The following is a 15,301-nucleotide window of genomic DNA, read 5'->3' as shown; positions in this document are numbered from 1 at the left end:
ATTAAAATCTTTAACTGAAAGTAAATACTTGATCCTCTGTTTAGAAATGGAATGTCTGCAATGGTTAATAATACTATGCTTGCTGTTTGGGCAAAGAAAAATATGTAAACAAGTAGTGATTCGTAAAATTGTCAAATTGCTGCTGAAGATTCTGGGAGAAAGCTTGGATTTTTGCTGTGAGGCATTTAACTTCAATGGAACTACTGATCCCCACTCTTTTAAATACTTTGGAGAAGAATGAAAAGCAGAAGATGAAGTTGCTTTCCTGTAGCAGACAATTTTTCCCCTCTTGATAAGTCTGAAAATGTTTGAATGAACTTCAGACAGATGTTTAATTAATTTTTGAATGACAAGAAAACCTACATCAAAATAATTGGACAGAACACTATTCATTCAAGGCTTGCTTTGTTTGTTGAAAATTTTAAATATACAATCAAATGTATTTTTGACTGCTTTATCTCAATGTTTCTGAGAGCAAGTTAAAATTTCCAATTACAATTCCTGATTTACATTTACCTTGTGTTTCTGTGAGAAGTTATCAATATATATTGGAAATTGTTTATATTCATGTTTATGATGAAGATAACTTCAGTTATTGTACCTTTTATAAGATCTAATAAATATGACCCATTTTCATTCTTTTACGTTAAATTCTATTTTGACAATTATTAAGGTTTTTGAATGTTGAGTTTTAAGCCAGCTTTTTCACTCTCCTCTTTCCCTTTTATCAAGAGGCTCTTTAGTATCTCTTTGCTTTCTGCCATAAGGATGGTGTCATCTGCATATCCGAGGTTATTTATATTCTTCCCTGCAATCTTGATTCCAGCTTGTGTTTCATCCAATCTGGCATTTTGCATGGTGTAAGTTAAATAAGCCATGAAATTAAAAGATGCTTGCTCCTTGGAAGAAAAGTTATGACCAACCTAGACAGCATTAAAAAGCAGAGACATTACTTTGCAAACAAATGTCCATCCAGTCAAAGCTATGGTTTTTCCAGTAATCATGTATGGATATGAGAGTTAGACTATAATGAAAGCTGAGTGCCAAAGAATTGATGCTTTTGAACTGTGGTGTTGGAGAAGACTCTTGAGACTCCCTTAGACTGCAAGGAGATCAAACCAGTCATTCATAAAGGAAAACAGTTCTGAATATTCATTGGAAGGACTGATGCTGAAGCTGAAACTCCAATACTTTGGCCACCTGATGTGAAGAACAGATTCACTGGAAAAGACCCTGATTCTGGGAAAGATTTAAGGCAGGAGGAGAATAGGATGACAGAAGATGAGATGGTTGGATGGATGGTATCACAGAATTGATAAGCATGAGTTTGAGCAAGCTCAGGGAGTTGGTGATGGACAAGGAAACCTGGTGTACTGCAGATGGGGTCGCAAAGAGTCGAACACACACTGAACTGAAAACAGTGTGACAGTATACAGCCTTTATGTACGCCTTTCCCAATTTGGAACCAGTTCATTGTTCCATGTCCAGTTCTAACTGGTGCTTCTCGACCTGCATACAGGTTTCTCAGGAGGCAGATAAGGTGGTCTGGTATTCCGAACTCTAATAATTTCCCAGAGTTTGCCGTGGTCCAAAAAGACAACAGTTTCGGCACAGTCAATGAAGCAGATGTTTATCTGGAATTCTCTTGCTTTTTCTATGATCCAACAGATGTTGGCAATTTGGTCTCTGGTTCCTCAGCATTTTCCTTTTTTTTTTTTTTCTCAGCATTTTCTAAATCCAGCTTAAACATCTGAAGTTTTCAGTTCACATACTGTTTAAGCCTAGCATGAAGGATTTTGAGCATTATTTTGCTAGATTGTGAAACGAGTGCAGTTGTGCAGTACTTTGAAAATTCTTTAGAATTGCCTTTCTTTGGGATTGGAATGAAAACTGACTTCTTCAAGTCCTGTAACCACTGCTGTGTTTTCCAAACTTGCTGGCATATTGAGTGCAGCACTTTCACAGCATCATCTTTTAGGATTTGAAATAGCTCAGCTGGAATTCCCTCACTTCCACTAGCTTTGTTCCTACTGATGCTTCCTAAGGGAGAAATATCACTAACCTCAGATATGCAGATAACACAACCCTTAAGGCAGAAAGTGAAGAGGAACTAAAAAGCCTCTTGATGAAAGTGAAAGAAGAGAATGAAAAAGTTGGCTTAAAGCTCAAAATTCTGAAAACTAAGATCATGGCATCTGGTCCCATCACTTCATGGGAAATAGATGGGGAAACAGTGGAGACAGTGTCAAACTTTATTTTGGGGGGCTCCAAAATCACTGCAGATGGTGACTGCAGCCATGAAATTAAAAGACGCTTACTCTTTGGAAGGAAAGTTATGACTAACCTAGATAGCATATTGAAAAGCAGAGACATTACTTTGCCAACAAAGGTCCGTCTAGTCAAGGCTATGGTTTTTCCTGTGGTCATGTATGGATGTGAGAGTTGGCCTGTGAAGAAAGCTGAGCACTGAAGAATTGATGCTTTTGAACTGTGGTGTTGGAAAAGACTCTTGAGAGTCCTTGGACTGCAAGGAGATCCAACCAGTCCATCCTAAAGGAGATCAGTCCTGGGTATTCATTGGAAGGACTGATGCTAGAGCTGAAACTCCAGTACTTTGGCCACCTCATGAGACGAGTTGACTCATTGGAAAAGACCCTGATGCTGGGAGGAATTGGGGGCAGGAGGAGAAGGGGACGACAGAGGATGAGATGCCTGGATGGCATCACCGACTCAATGGACATGAGTCTGGGTAAACTCCGGGAGTTGGTGATGGACAGGGAGGCCTGAGTGCTGCGATTCATAGGGTCACAAAGAGTTGGACATGATTGAGTGACTGAACTGAACTGAACTGAACTGAACTGAAGGCCCACTTGACTTCACATTCCAGGATGTCTGGCTCTAGGTGAGTGATCACACCATGGTGGTTATCTGGTCATGAAGATCTTTTTTGTATAGTTCTTCTGTGTGTTCTTGCTACCTCTTCTTAATATCTTCTGCCTCTGTCCATACCATTTCTGTCCCTTATTGAGCCCATCTTTGCATGAAATGTTCCTTTGGTATCTCTAATTTTCTTGAAGAGATCTCAAGTGTTTCCCATTCTATTCTTTTCCTCTATTTCTTTGCACCGATCACTGAGGAAGGCTTTCTTATCTCTCCTTGCTCTTCTTTGGAACTCTGTATTCAATGGGCATATCTTTCCTTTTATCCTTTTTCTTTAGCTTCTCTTCTTTTCTCAACTATTTGTAAGGCTTCTTCAGACAACCATTTTACCTTTTTGTATTTTTTTTTTCTTGGGGATGGTCTTGATCACTGACCCCTGTACAATGTCATGAACCTCCATTCATAGTTCTTCAGGCACTCTATCAGATCTAATCCCTTGAATCTATTTGTCACTTCCAACCGTAATATCATAAGGAATTTGATTTAGGTCATACCTGAATGGTCTAGTGGTTTTCCCTACTTTCTTCAATTTAAGTATGAATACGACAATAAGGATCTAAGCCACAGTCAGCTCCCGGTCTTGTTTTTGCTGACTGTACAGAGCTTCTCCATCTTTGGCTGCAAAGAATATAATCAATCTGATTGTAGATTGAACATCTGGTGACGTCCATGTGTAGAATCTTCTCTTGTGTTGTTGGAAGAGGGTGTTTGCTAAGACCAGTGCATTGTCTTGGCAAAACTCTATTAGCCTTTGCCCTGCTTCATTTTGTACTCCAAAGCCAAATTTTCCTGTACTCCAGGTGTCTCTTGACTTCCTACTTTTGCATTCCAGTCCCCTATGATGAAAAGGGCTTTTTTTTTTTTTTTTTTTTTTAATTCGTTCTAGAAGGTCTTATAGGTCATCATAGAACTGTTCAACTTCCGCTTCTTTGGCATTAGTGGTTGGGGTATAGACTTGGATTACTGTGATATTGCATGGTTTGCCTTGGAAACAAACAAAGATCATTCTATCATTTTTGAGATGGCACCCAAGTACTTCATTTCAGACTCTTTTGTGTGCTACTCCATTTCTTCTAAGGGATTCTTGCCCACAGTAGTAGATATAATGGACCTCTGAATTAAATCCGCCCATTCTGGTCCATTTTAGTTCATTAATTCCTAAAATGTCAGTGTTCACTCTTGCCATCTTCTGTTGACCACTTTCAATTCACCTTGATTCATGGACCTAACATTCCAGGTTCCTATGCAATATTGTTCTTTACAGTGTCAGACTTTACTTGCATTACCAGTCATATCCACACCTGAGCATTGTTTCTGCTTTGTTCAGCATCTTCATTCCTTCCATAGCTATTTCTTCATTCTTCTCTTGTAGCGTATTGGGCACCTACCGACCTGGGGAGTTCATCTTTCAGTGTTATCTTTTTGTCTTTTCATACTATTCATGGGGTTCCCAAGGCAAGATTTCTGAAGTGGTTTGCCAGCCCCTTCTCCAGTGGGCCACATTTTTTCAGAACTGTCCACCCTGACCTGTCCATCTTGTGTGGCCCTACATGGTATGGCTCATGGTTTCACTGAGTTAGACAAGGCTGTGATCCATGTGATCAGTTTGATTAATTTTCTTTGATTGTGGTTTTCATTCTGTCTGCCCTCTTGGATAAGTATGAGAGGCTTGCAGAAGCTTCCTGATCAGAGGGACTGGCTGTGGGACAAACTGAGTCTTGCTCTGATGGGCTTCCCTGGTGGCTCAGATGGTAAAGTGTCTGCCTGCAATGCAGGAGACCTCGGTTCAATCCCTGGGTCTGGAAGATCCCCGGGAGAAGGAAATGGCAACCCACTCTAGTGCACTTGCTTGGAAAATTCCATGGATGGAGGAGCCTGGTAGGCTACAGTCCATGGGGTTGCAGAGAGTCGGACACGACTGACAGACTTCACTTTCACTTTGTGCGTCTCTGGTGGCTCAGATGGTAAAGCATCTGCCTGTAATGAGGGAGACCTGGGTTCAGTCCCTGGGTCAGGAAAATCCCCTGGAGAAGGAAATGGCAACCCACTCCAGTACTCTTGCCTGGAAAATTCCATGGATAGAGGAGCAACACGAGGAGGACATGACTGAGTGAATTCACTTTCACTTTCTTTCTGATGGGTGGGGCCATGCTCATTAAGTCTTTAATCCAATTTTCTGCTAATGGGTGGGGCTGTGTTCCCTCCTTATAGTTTGGCCTGAGGTCAAACTATAGTAGGGATAATGGTGGTAAGAGTGACCTCCTTCAAAAGGACAAATGCCACCATGCTTGGCTCCCAGGACTGGGCACACATGTGTTTTTATCCTCATTTATTAAGGCAACCCACTCCAGTGTTTTTGTCTGGAGAATCCCAGGGACGGGGGAGCCTGGTGGGCTGCCGTCTATGGGGTTGCACCGAGTTGGACATGACTGAACTGACTTAGCAGCATTAAAGCAATCCTGGGAATCTCCATGTGTCCCCACTCCCAGAGCAGGTGTATATCAAGCGTCCCAACCTTGAGGACTGAATTACACTGTGAAGTATTGGGTCACAAGGCAAAATTCTTGGTGCTGAGAAGATGCTGTGGGCTGTAAGCCACAAATTCAGCCTGTTTGGTCTGGAAATGCCCTCTGCGAGTGAGTCAGGCCTGAGGGTAGGAGAGGGAGGGGCCTCCCTAGCTGTTGAAGCCCAGAGTCCACTCTACAGGGAACACTATAGCTGTGCTGGCACCCAGCAGTCAGTATCAGGTAGGCAGCTGCAATTCCGTTAGAGTTCCCTCAGGCTGTTTGGAGGCATCCTCCTAGTGCATGGCCACAAGGCCATGACTTCCTCATATCCTACCTGCACTGAGAGCATGGGGGACCAGGAGACAATAGGAGAGGATGTAAGGGAGCAATTCAAAGCCCGCATGTCACAGACACAATCTTACCAAAATTTAGAAAGTTTTCTTAATATTTCTCTATTCCCCATGTTTCCTATATCTTGTATATCCATATCATGTATCCATTCTGGCCATTAGGACCATTCTCAGACTTTAAATGAGTTAGTTTTATAATTTTCACCAGTTAAATTGCTATTTTGCTAGGAAAATGTTCCATCGAGCTTTTCACTCTGCCATTCTGAAGCATTGCCCTACCCTATGCTTTTGCATGAATATTTTGAGTTTGCATCACATGCTTAAGAAAGCAAACAATGTTGAGAATTTTGCTGTGGTTTGTACGTAGGGGGCACTAGGAGATATTGCTAAAAGATCCATTGGTGCTACATGGTAGAACTCATACCAGGGATTTAGACTTGATCTTGTGAATAAGAGAAAGCCATTCAAAAGTTTAAATGAAACAGTAATGGAATCAAATGTGTGTGGTGTTGGGAAACACCCTTAAAAACAAAATTCCTTGCCAACCCAAAACTGCTCCAAAAAATAAAAAAAAACATTTTTATTATTGAATAAATATTAAACCCAAATGTGATAAATTTCACAGGTGATCTGCTCAAGGGACTGAAAAGATTAAAAAACAAACAAACAAAAATGCATCACCTTTTTATATAGCCAAGCAGATACAACATGCTAGATTCTTATTCTCAAGATAAATAACTAGTCCTCAATAACATGATGGCATTCTTAGTCACATGTAGCTTATCCTAACACTTGGCAATTAATGTGGCCATATATGTTAACTAATTGACTTTATCCAAAGGAAAAGATAAATTTCTCATACTTTTTTGACAAAGGGTTTGTATCTTGAAGCCAAGCTCCAGTTAAATTTATGGTCCTACCTCCCCACAAAACCTGGGAAATAGGAAGTCAGGGGGCTATTTTCCTTGATTCTCTTTCAAGAAGATGACTCCTAGGTCTTTGAGAAAGGCATTTAAGGTTTAAAAACTGACAAAATGTCTTATTTAGTTTTTTTAAAAAATTACATATGTCTCAAAGAGTAAGAGAAATAAATGACAATTTTCTAAAGAAAAATGCTCCAAAGAAAAAGGAAGGGGAAAAAAGATCTCTTTATTTATATCAGGGAAAATTCTCCTTAAAATAGTCTTCCATGTGTATTTTCCTTTAGAGTTACAGTATCATTTAGTTCAAAATGTAAAGGTTTGTGACATTTGCTTATGATTCATTGATCTCAGAAAAATCAATTATTCAAATCTTTCTGCATAAAAATAACTGAAACAAAATGATACTTCACTTGTCTAACAGCTTGTATTATTTGCATTATTGCTGACTTGATCTTACCAAAGACTCAGCAGGACATATGGGAAAATTGAATATGTGAATAAAATCTGTTTTCTTTGACATTTTATGGAAGCAACAGTCACTATCTCCCACAAAACTGTGCTTTTTATTCATATTGAAGGGTAGCAGAATTTGCCATCCCCAAACATGCCTCTTTGGCATAAGGATTATTTTAAGTTGGTTATTTTTAAGAAATTGCAGATACGGGAGAAGCTCTGAAAACCTAGGGAAACTTACCCTTCTATAAGAAATGTTTACATTTATAAGGGAGAACTGTCTTTGTAAGGGTGACTTCCTCTCAATGCCATGAAGCAGAGGATGAAAAATAAAAGCCAACCATATCTAGAAGTGCTTATCAGTGGTGAAGGCAGCAACTTAAATCTATATAATAAGCATAACTTTGTATACTGTGCTTTTTCCTGGTAATCTCCATAACTGGCCTTTCCTAACCAACTTTACTTTTCTTTACCCAGAGATCGTATTTCAGGTGATGCCTTACTGGAGTTGTTTACTTTTTCTGGGTCTCTTCCTTGTATATAGCAAGTATGTGTGCATGCAAGTTTGCTCAACCGTGTCCAACTTTTTGAGACCCCTCCATGGGCTGTGGCCCACCAGGCTCCTCTGTCCATGGTGTTTTCCAAGCAAGAATGCTGGAGTGGGTTGTCATTTCCAACTCTAAGGGATGGAATCTGCATGACTCCTGTGTTTCCTGCATTGGCAGGTGGATTCTTCACCACTCTGCCACCTGGGAAGCTCATATAGAAAGTATACATGTATTGAAAATTCTGTTTGCTTTTTTCTCTTAATCAATCTGTCCTTTATTGCAGGGGAGTCTCAGCCCCTACAAGTTCAGTCTCAGAGGGCTGTCATGTCTCTCCTTTTGGTTTCTCTGTGAATGGAACACCCCCTTCCAACTCAGAGACACATCACCATGTCCCCAAGAGAATGGCTAATAAATTCAGCTACCACCGACATTGTAAAAGCTTCAGTGTTCCCCTGCACCTTTGAACCAATTGCCATTTTGTCACTTTAATTCCACTTTTGGTCTTTGCCCCATCAAAGTTGGCTAGAATTAAATAGATTGTATTATCAATGTAAATAATCACAGAAAAGACTATTTTGAACTGAGAAAAAACAAATCCCTTACAGATTAGATAGCAAAATAAAAATCTTTTATCCAGTTACTAATGAATTAATAAACATAAATTTGAGCGGTCCAGTTTTTCACATGTAGTAGATATTCGGTAAACCTTAGTTACTTTTCTTTTAGTTAAGGTCTCACTTACAGTGTTAATGTCAACATTATAAAATTAGGACTTTATTAAAAGTAATAGGCATTCCTGTCAAGGTTGTAAGAGTATCAGACACAGGGTAGAGAAAACAAAAAATTCTCTCCAAAGAGGCAATGGATGCTTGAGGAATTGTCCAACAAGACAAATAAAGAGAAGTTAAATCCCAGAGTAAGTCAATTACAGATCAGAGGTTACATTTAGATCCTAATAAAATATTTTCTCCTACTTATTGCAAAGGTTTTCTTCATTTTTAAAAATTTGTACTGGAATAAAGTTGATTTAAAATATTGCCTTAGTTTCTGTATATAGCAAAGTGAATCAGTTATACCTATATTCATTCTTTCTAAAATTCTTTTCCCATATAGGTCATTACAAAGTATTGAGAAGAGTATTCTGTGCTATACAGTAGGTTCTTATTATCTGTTTGCTATATGTCAATATGAATCTCCCAATTTTTCTCTCACCTCCTTTTCTCCCTGGTAATCATGTTTGTTTTCCACATCTGTGATTTTATTTCTGTTTTGTAAATTTGTAGTACAAATTTGTGCTACATTTTTGTAGTACATTTGTACCACTTTTTTAGATTCCACATATAAGGGATAACATTTTTATATTATACTTTATGTGGAAATGTAAGATAATAGAGCCAAAAATTATATTGGAGGCTCCATTCTATCACCTCAATTTATTTAACAAAGAAACTCCATTCGAAAAACTATCATGGAGATGAAAATTCCACTAGGGGCTAACGCACCTCAGTAAGTTATTATCCTTACCCAAATAAGATTCATCTGAAAGTTAGGAATTAACTTTGCTGAATTAAGAATGCTGATGAGTTGATGATGAATATATGATATAGAATATCAATAAGATGATAATATGATAGAATCCACCTAATTGGAACACCCTGGTGGAAACAAAAATATGTTAATTTAGCAAGGTTTCTTATTTCAGAGATTTTGCAGTTGCCTTGTGCTACAAAATATGCTCTTTTAATTAAGGCATTGTTTGCAAAAATAACTGGAGATATAATTTTTAAAGTGCAAAAGTTAAGATTTCCCAAGCACTTATGGTGCCTGTTATAGAGAAATTGTCTAGAAGGTAACTGATATAAATTCTTTCTAGGAGTATGCCTCAATAACTTTCTCGCAAAGAACATATTTATAAAAATAAATTCATGGGCAAAAACATGTCCTGCAATTTAATGTTGACTGGTGTGTGCAGCTCATACAAGCAAAACTATTCAAAAGCTAATCACAGATGTTTTATATCTAGATAATACATTACCACAACTAGACCTTGATAACCTTACATTCAACCTGAGTTGGACATTGTATCATCACTCAACTAACAGGCTAATAACTAATAAATATGTGATGTGAATTTTTACTTTTTTGTCTATCCTTTTTCTGTGCCATTTTTTTTTTCTGCCAAAGTAATTAAATTTAGTGTTCAGTTGTCTGTATACATTCTGCAGTTAGAGCTTCTCAAATGCTGATTAAAATATGATTGTAGACAACTCTCATATAGTTGATTGATTCTACAGTGTAATTTTGATCCTTTTGCAAGTGTATTCTATAGCATATAGAGAGGACTTGATGAAGAACAAACATAAACTTATTTCAGGGCTTAAATAATGACAGCTGGGAGAGGATATTATTTAGTGAATATAGTATATAGAAAATTTTGTGAATACCAATGATTGGGTTTACAGGCCAATGGATAGTTTTAAAAATGGATGAGCTATGTCAATATACTGTGGCATCTGACTATACCCAGCCACATGGTCTTGTATAAAGTTATTAACTACTCCAAGTTTGAATTTTCTTACCTGTAAAATAGAGATAATATTATTATCAACCTCAGATGAAAGGTGGGAACTAACAATGAAATTATCTATGCAAAGTACTTGAAAGTGTTAGTCACTCAGTCGTATCTGATTCTTTTGGCCCTGTGGACTGTAGCCCACCAGACTCCTCTGTAGATGGAGCTCTCCAGGCAAGAATACTGGGGTGGGTAGCCATTCCCTTCTCCAGGGCATCTTCCTGACCCAGGGATTGAACTTGGGTCTCCTACACTGCAGGCAGATTCTTTACCATCTGAGCCACCAGAAAAGCCCCAAAGTGTTTGGCAGGAGTATTATTCAATAACCGTAGTATTAATAATCCCTTGTTTTTGATTTAAATATAGTCCTTTATTAATAATGCAAAGAAAGTATATGGTAAGAAGTATGACTGGATGATTTCCTTTTCAGCTCCTTCAGGGAGTCAACTTGTTTTCTGTTGTGTTACCTTAATTAGAGCAATTGTTATCTTCCAGTTGTTATCTTTATCCATTCATTAATGAATATTCAACCTGCTTGACTGAAAATCTTAGTTTAACAAGTGAAAGTGAAAGTGAAAGTCTCTCAGTCATGTCTGACTCTTTGCAACCCCATGGACCATACAGTCCATGGAATTCTCTAGCCCAGAATCCTGGAGTGGGTAGCCTTTCACTTCTCCAGGGGATCTTCCCAACCCAGGAATCAAACCCAGGTCTCCCACTTTGCAGGCAGATTCTTTACCAGCTGAGCCACAAAAAAAGCCAAAGAACACTGGAGTGGGTAGCCTATCCCTTCTCCAGTGGATCTTCCTGACCCAGAAATCGAACCAGGGTCTCCTGCATTGCAGGAGGATTCTTTACCAACTGAGCTATCAGGGAAGCCCTAGTTTCACAAAGGACCTCCAATAGTAAAAACAGCATCCATAAAATATTTTTCATACAAATTTTATTTTATTGTGATAGAACTGACATGACGTCGTGTAACTTTCAGCTGTAAAATGTATTGATTTAATGTATTTATGTGTTGCAATAGGATTTCCACTATAACATTAGCTAACACCTCTATCACATCTCATTGTTTTTCATTTTGTGAAGAAATTTTATTTCTTAAGCAGCTTTGAAGTTCATAATAAAATATTGTCTGTAATTATTGTACTGTATGTTATATCTTCAGGACTTTTTTATTTACTAGTTGCAAGTCTGTATCTTTAAACATCTTCACAGTTCCCTTCACACTCCAGACTTTAGTAACCACCATTCTACTCTGTTTTTATGAGTTTTGGCTTTCTTTCTTGATTCCATATGTAAATGATATCATTACAGTGCTTATCTTTGTCTAATTTATCTTACTTAGCATAATGCCCTCAAATTCATCCCTGTTGTCTCAAACTTCCTCCTCTCTCATGACTAAGTAATATATATATACCACATCTTCTTTATCTGTTCATTCATTGACAGGTACTTACGTTGTTTCTATATCTTGACTTTGTGAATAATATTGCAGTAAACATGGGAGTGCAGATATCTCATAAGATTTTGTTTGCATATTCTTTGGATATATACTCAGAAGTCGAATTACTGGACCATATGGTACTTCTACTTTTAATTTTTTGAGGAATTTCCATACTATTTTTCATAGTAGCTCAACCAACTTATATTCCCTTCAACAATATAAGAGTTCCCTTTTCTCTAAGTCAACATTTCAATGGAAATAGTTTTGTTCCTAAAGGATTTTCCTTTAGGAACATTTTTAGAATAATGTCAAACTAAATAAGACTTTCCTGGATATTTCTGAAGGAGTAACTTATAAAATATGAAATAAAATGAATCACAGAACAATAGACATTTAACACAAAAAGGTACATGCAGAATCCTTTGTCAATGTTTCCAATTCAAATACTAACAATGAGCAGGCAGTTTATGGAATTGAGTACATCAGGTAACAGGGAAGATAAAAGCTAAGGCAGATGAGAAAAATGACAACCATTCTAAAAGAGGCAGCTTTGATCAACTTCATCCAGTTATCGCCATGGGATAAATTAGACCCAGGGTTGTCATATGTCCATATTTTTTCAAGATAAATAAGATGCTTGTTTATTTATATATAGTCTCTAATATTTTTTAATAATGTCAACCCATATAGAAATCTTAAGAGTACATGCATGCTCAGTTGTATGCAAATCTTTGTGATCCTACAGACTGTAGCCTACCAGGTTCCTCAGTCCATGGGTTCCTCAGGCAAGAATACTGTAATCCATTGCTATGCCCTTCTCCGAGGGATCTTCCGGACCCATTGATCAAACCTGCATCTCCTGTATTCCAGGCAGATTCTTTACTGACTGAGCCACCAGGGAAGCCCTCTAAGAGTATAATTTTGACAAATAATATTCCACAGACATCTAGTTTCTGAATTTTGAGCTAGGTATCTAACTATTCTCTTCAAAAATGAGAAAGCTGATACTAAAAGTATCACTGCACAATAAATTTTAATATATATACTTAAAAATGTATGTGTAGAGATTAATAGTTGGGAGAGAGGTATTCTACATTAATATAAGAACATGACTTTGTGTTCAGTGCAGTTCAGTCACTCAGCCGTGTCCAACTCTTTGCGATTCCATGAACCGCAGCACGCCAGGCCTCCCTGTTCATCACCAACTCCCGGAGTTTACTCAAACTCACATCCATCGAGTCGGTAATGCTATCCAGCCATCTCATCCTCTGTCATCCCTTCTCCTCCCGCCCGCAATCCCTCCCAGCATCAGAGTCTTTTCCAATGAGTCAACTCTTCGCATGAGGTGGCCAAAGTACTGGAGTTTCAGCTCTAGCATCAGTCCTTCCAAAGAACACCCAGGGCTGATCTCCTTCAGAATGGACTGGTTGGATCTCCTTGCAGTCCAAGGGACTCTCAACAGTCTTCTCCAACAATACAGTTCAAAAGCATCAATTCTTCAGTGCTCAGCTTTCTTCACAGTCCAACTCTCACATCCATACATGACCACAGGAAAAACCATAGCCTGGACTAGATGGACCTTTGTTGGCAAAGTAATGTCTCTGCTTTTGAATATGCTATCTAGGTTGGTCATAACTTTCCTTCCAAGGAGTAAGAGCCTTTTAATTTCATGGCTGCAACCACCATCTACAATGATTTTGGAGTCCAAAAAAAATAAAGCCTGACACTGTTTCCACTGTTTCCCCATCTATTTGCCATGAAGTGATGGGACCAGATGCCATGATCTTTGTTTTCTGAATGTTGAGCTTTAAGCCAACTTTTTTCACTCTCCTCTTTCACTTTCATCAAGAGGCTCTTTAGTTCCTTTCTGCCATAAGGGTGGTGTCATCTGCATATCTGAGGTTATTGATATTTCTCCCAGCAATCTTGATTCCAGCTTGTGCTTCTTCCAGCCCAGTGTTTCTCATGATGTACTCTACATAGAAGTTAAAAAAGCAGGGTGACAATATACAGCCTTGACGAACTCCTTTTCCTATTTGGAACCAGTCTGTTGTTCCATGTCCAGTTCTAACTCTTGCTTCCTGACCTGCATACAGGTTTCTCAAGAGGCAGGTCAGGTGGTCTGGTATTCCCATCTCTTTCAGAATTTTCCACAGTTGTTGGTGATCCACATAGTCAAAGGCTTTGGCATAGTCAATAAAGCAGAAATAGATGTTTTTCTGGAACTCTCTTGCTTTTTCCATGATCCAGCAGATGTTGGCAATTTGATCTCTGGTTCCTCTGCCTTTTCTAAAACCAGCTTGAACGTCTGGAAGCTCATGGTTCACGTATTGCTGAAGCCTGGCTTGGAGAATTCTGAGTATTACTTTACTGGCGTGTAAGATGAGTGCAATTGTGCAGTAGTTTGAGCATTCTTTGGCATTGCCTTTCTTTGGGTTGGAATGAAAACTGACCTTTTCCAGATCTGTGGCCACTGCTGAGCTTTCCAAATTTGCTGACATATTGAGTGCAGCACTTTCACAGCATCATCTTTTAGGATTTGAAATAGCTCAACTGGAATGCCATCACCTCCACTAGCTTTGTTCGTAGTGATGCTTTCTAAGGCCCACTTGACTTCACATTCCAGAATGTCTGGCTCTAGGTGAGTGATCACACTGACTTTGTGTTAGTCTTCTACAAAAATCAATCTTATGTCAAACCCACTTTGGCAGTCTTCTTTATCCACCTTATCAGTCATTCTGGTCTGCAATGCCATTTCTCATACTATTCAAGTTCCTTCACCTAGAATCTGCTACTAATATTTCTGCATTTTAAAATACTAATTGTTCTTCAAGTTCGCACACAATGTAAGTTTTCTGAGGGCAAAGACTACAAATCTCTTATTCACCTCTCTGTCCTTTGCACTTTTTGCAGTGCCTGAGGCATTAAATGTATTCAATAAATATTTACAGGGAAAAAAATGAATCTATGAGTGAATTAATGAATAAATGATCACCCCAGTCAAAACAGATGGTTTTATTCTCCAGAAACCTATAGAATTTTGAACGTTTATAATGCACTTGTATTAACCTGCCTGGTTGTACTCCCTTTTAGCACATTCTAGAAAAGATGTAATATTTCATGTCAGGTTTAAAGACAGCAAGTCTCTTTTAAATGTAGAGTACTTAGCATCACTCTCCTTAGAAGCTTGGGCCTCAGGAATGAATTGTGGAGCATCAGAAAAAGTCTCATTCAAAAATATGTCTTTGTTTCTTCTTTACCTTCTTTGTGAGATTTTGAAGCCTTTGCAAGTGGCCACTACGTTTTATTTTGCCCTTTCACTCTCACGTTTAATCCAGTGACTTCCACATAATAATCTCTATATATAGTGAAGTGAATCAAACTTGATAAGGAAATTTTTCACTTTAAATGCACATTTTCCCATTATTTTTCAGTGATATTGTTCATTTTCATCCGTTCTTCATCTATATGCAAAACAGTGAGAGGAATAGAGTATACTCTGAAAATAAAATGTCTAATTTTTAGTAAATTAAATTCAAATCTGAATTACTGTTGTCT

This window comes from Bos mutus, chromosome 6 (assembly GCF_027580195.1).
Source record: "Bos mutus isolate GX-2022 chromosome 6, NWIPB_WYAK_1.1, whole genome shotgun sequence".
Lineage (NCBI taxonomy): Eukaryota > Metazoa > Chordata > Mammalia > Artiodactyla > Bovidae > Bos > Bos mutus.
Note: the sequence above shows the minus strand (reverse complement) of the source record.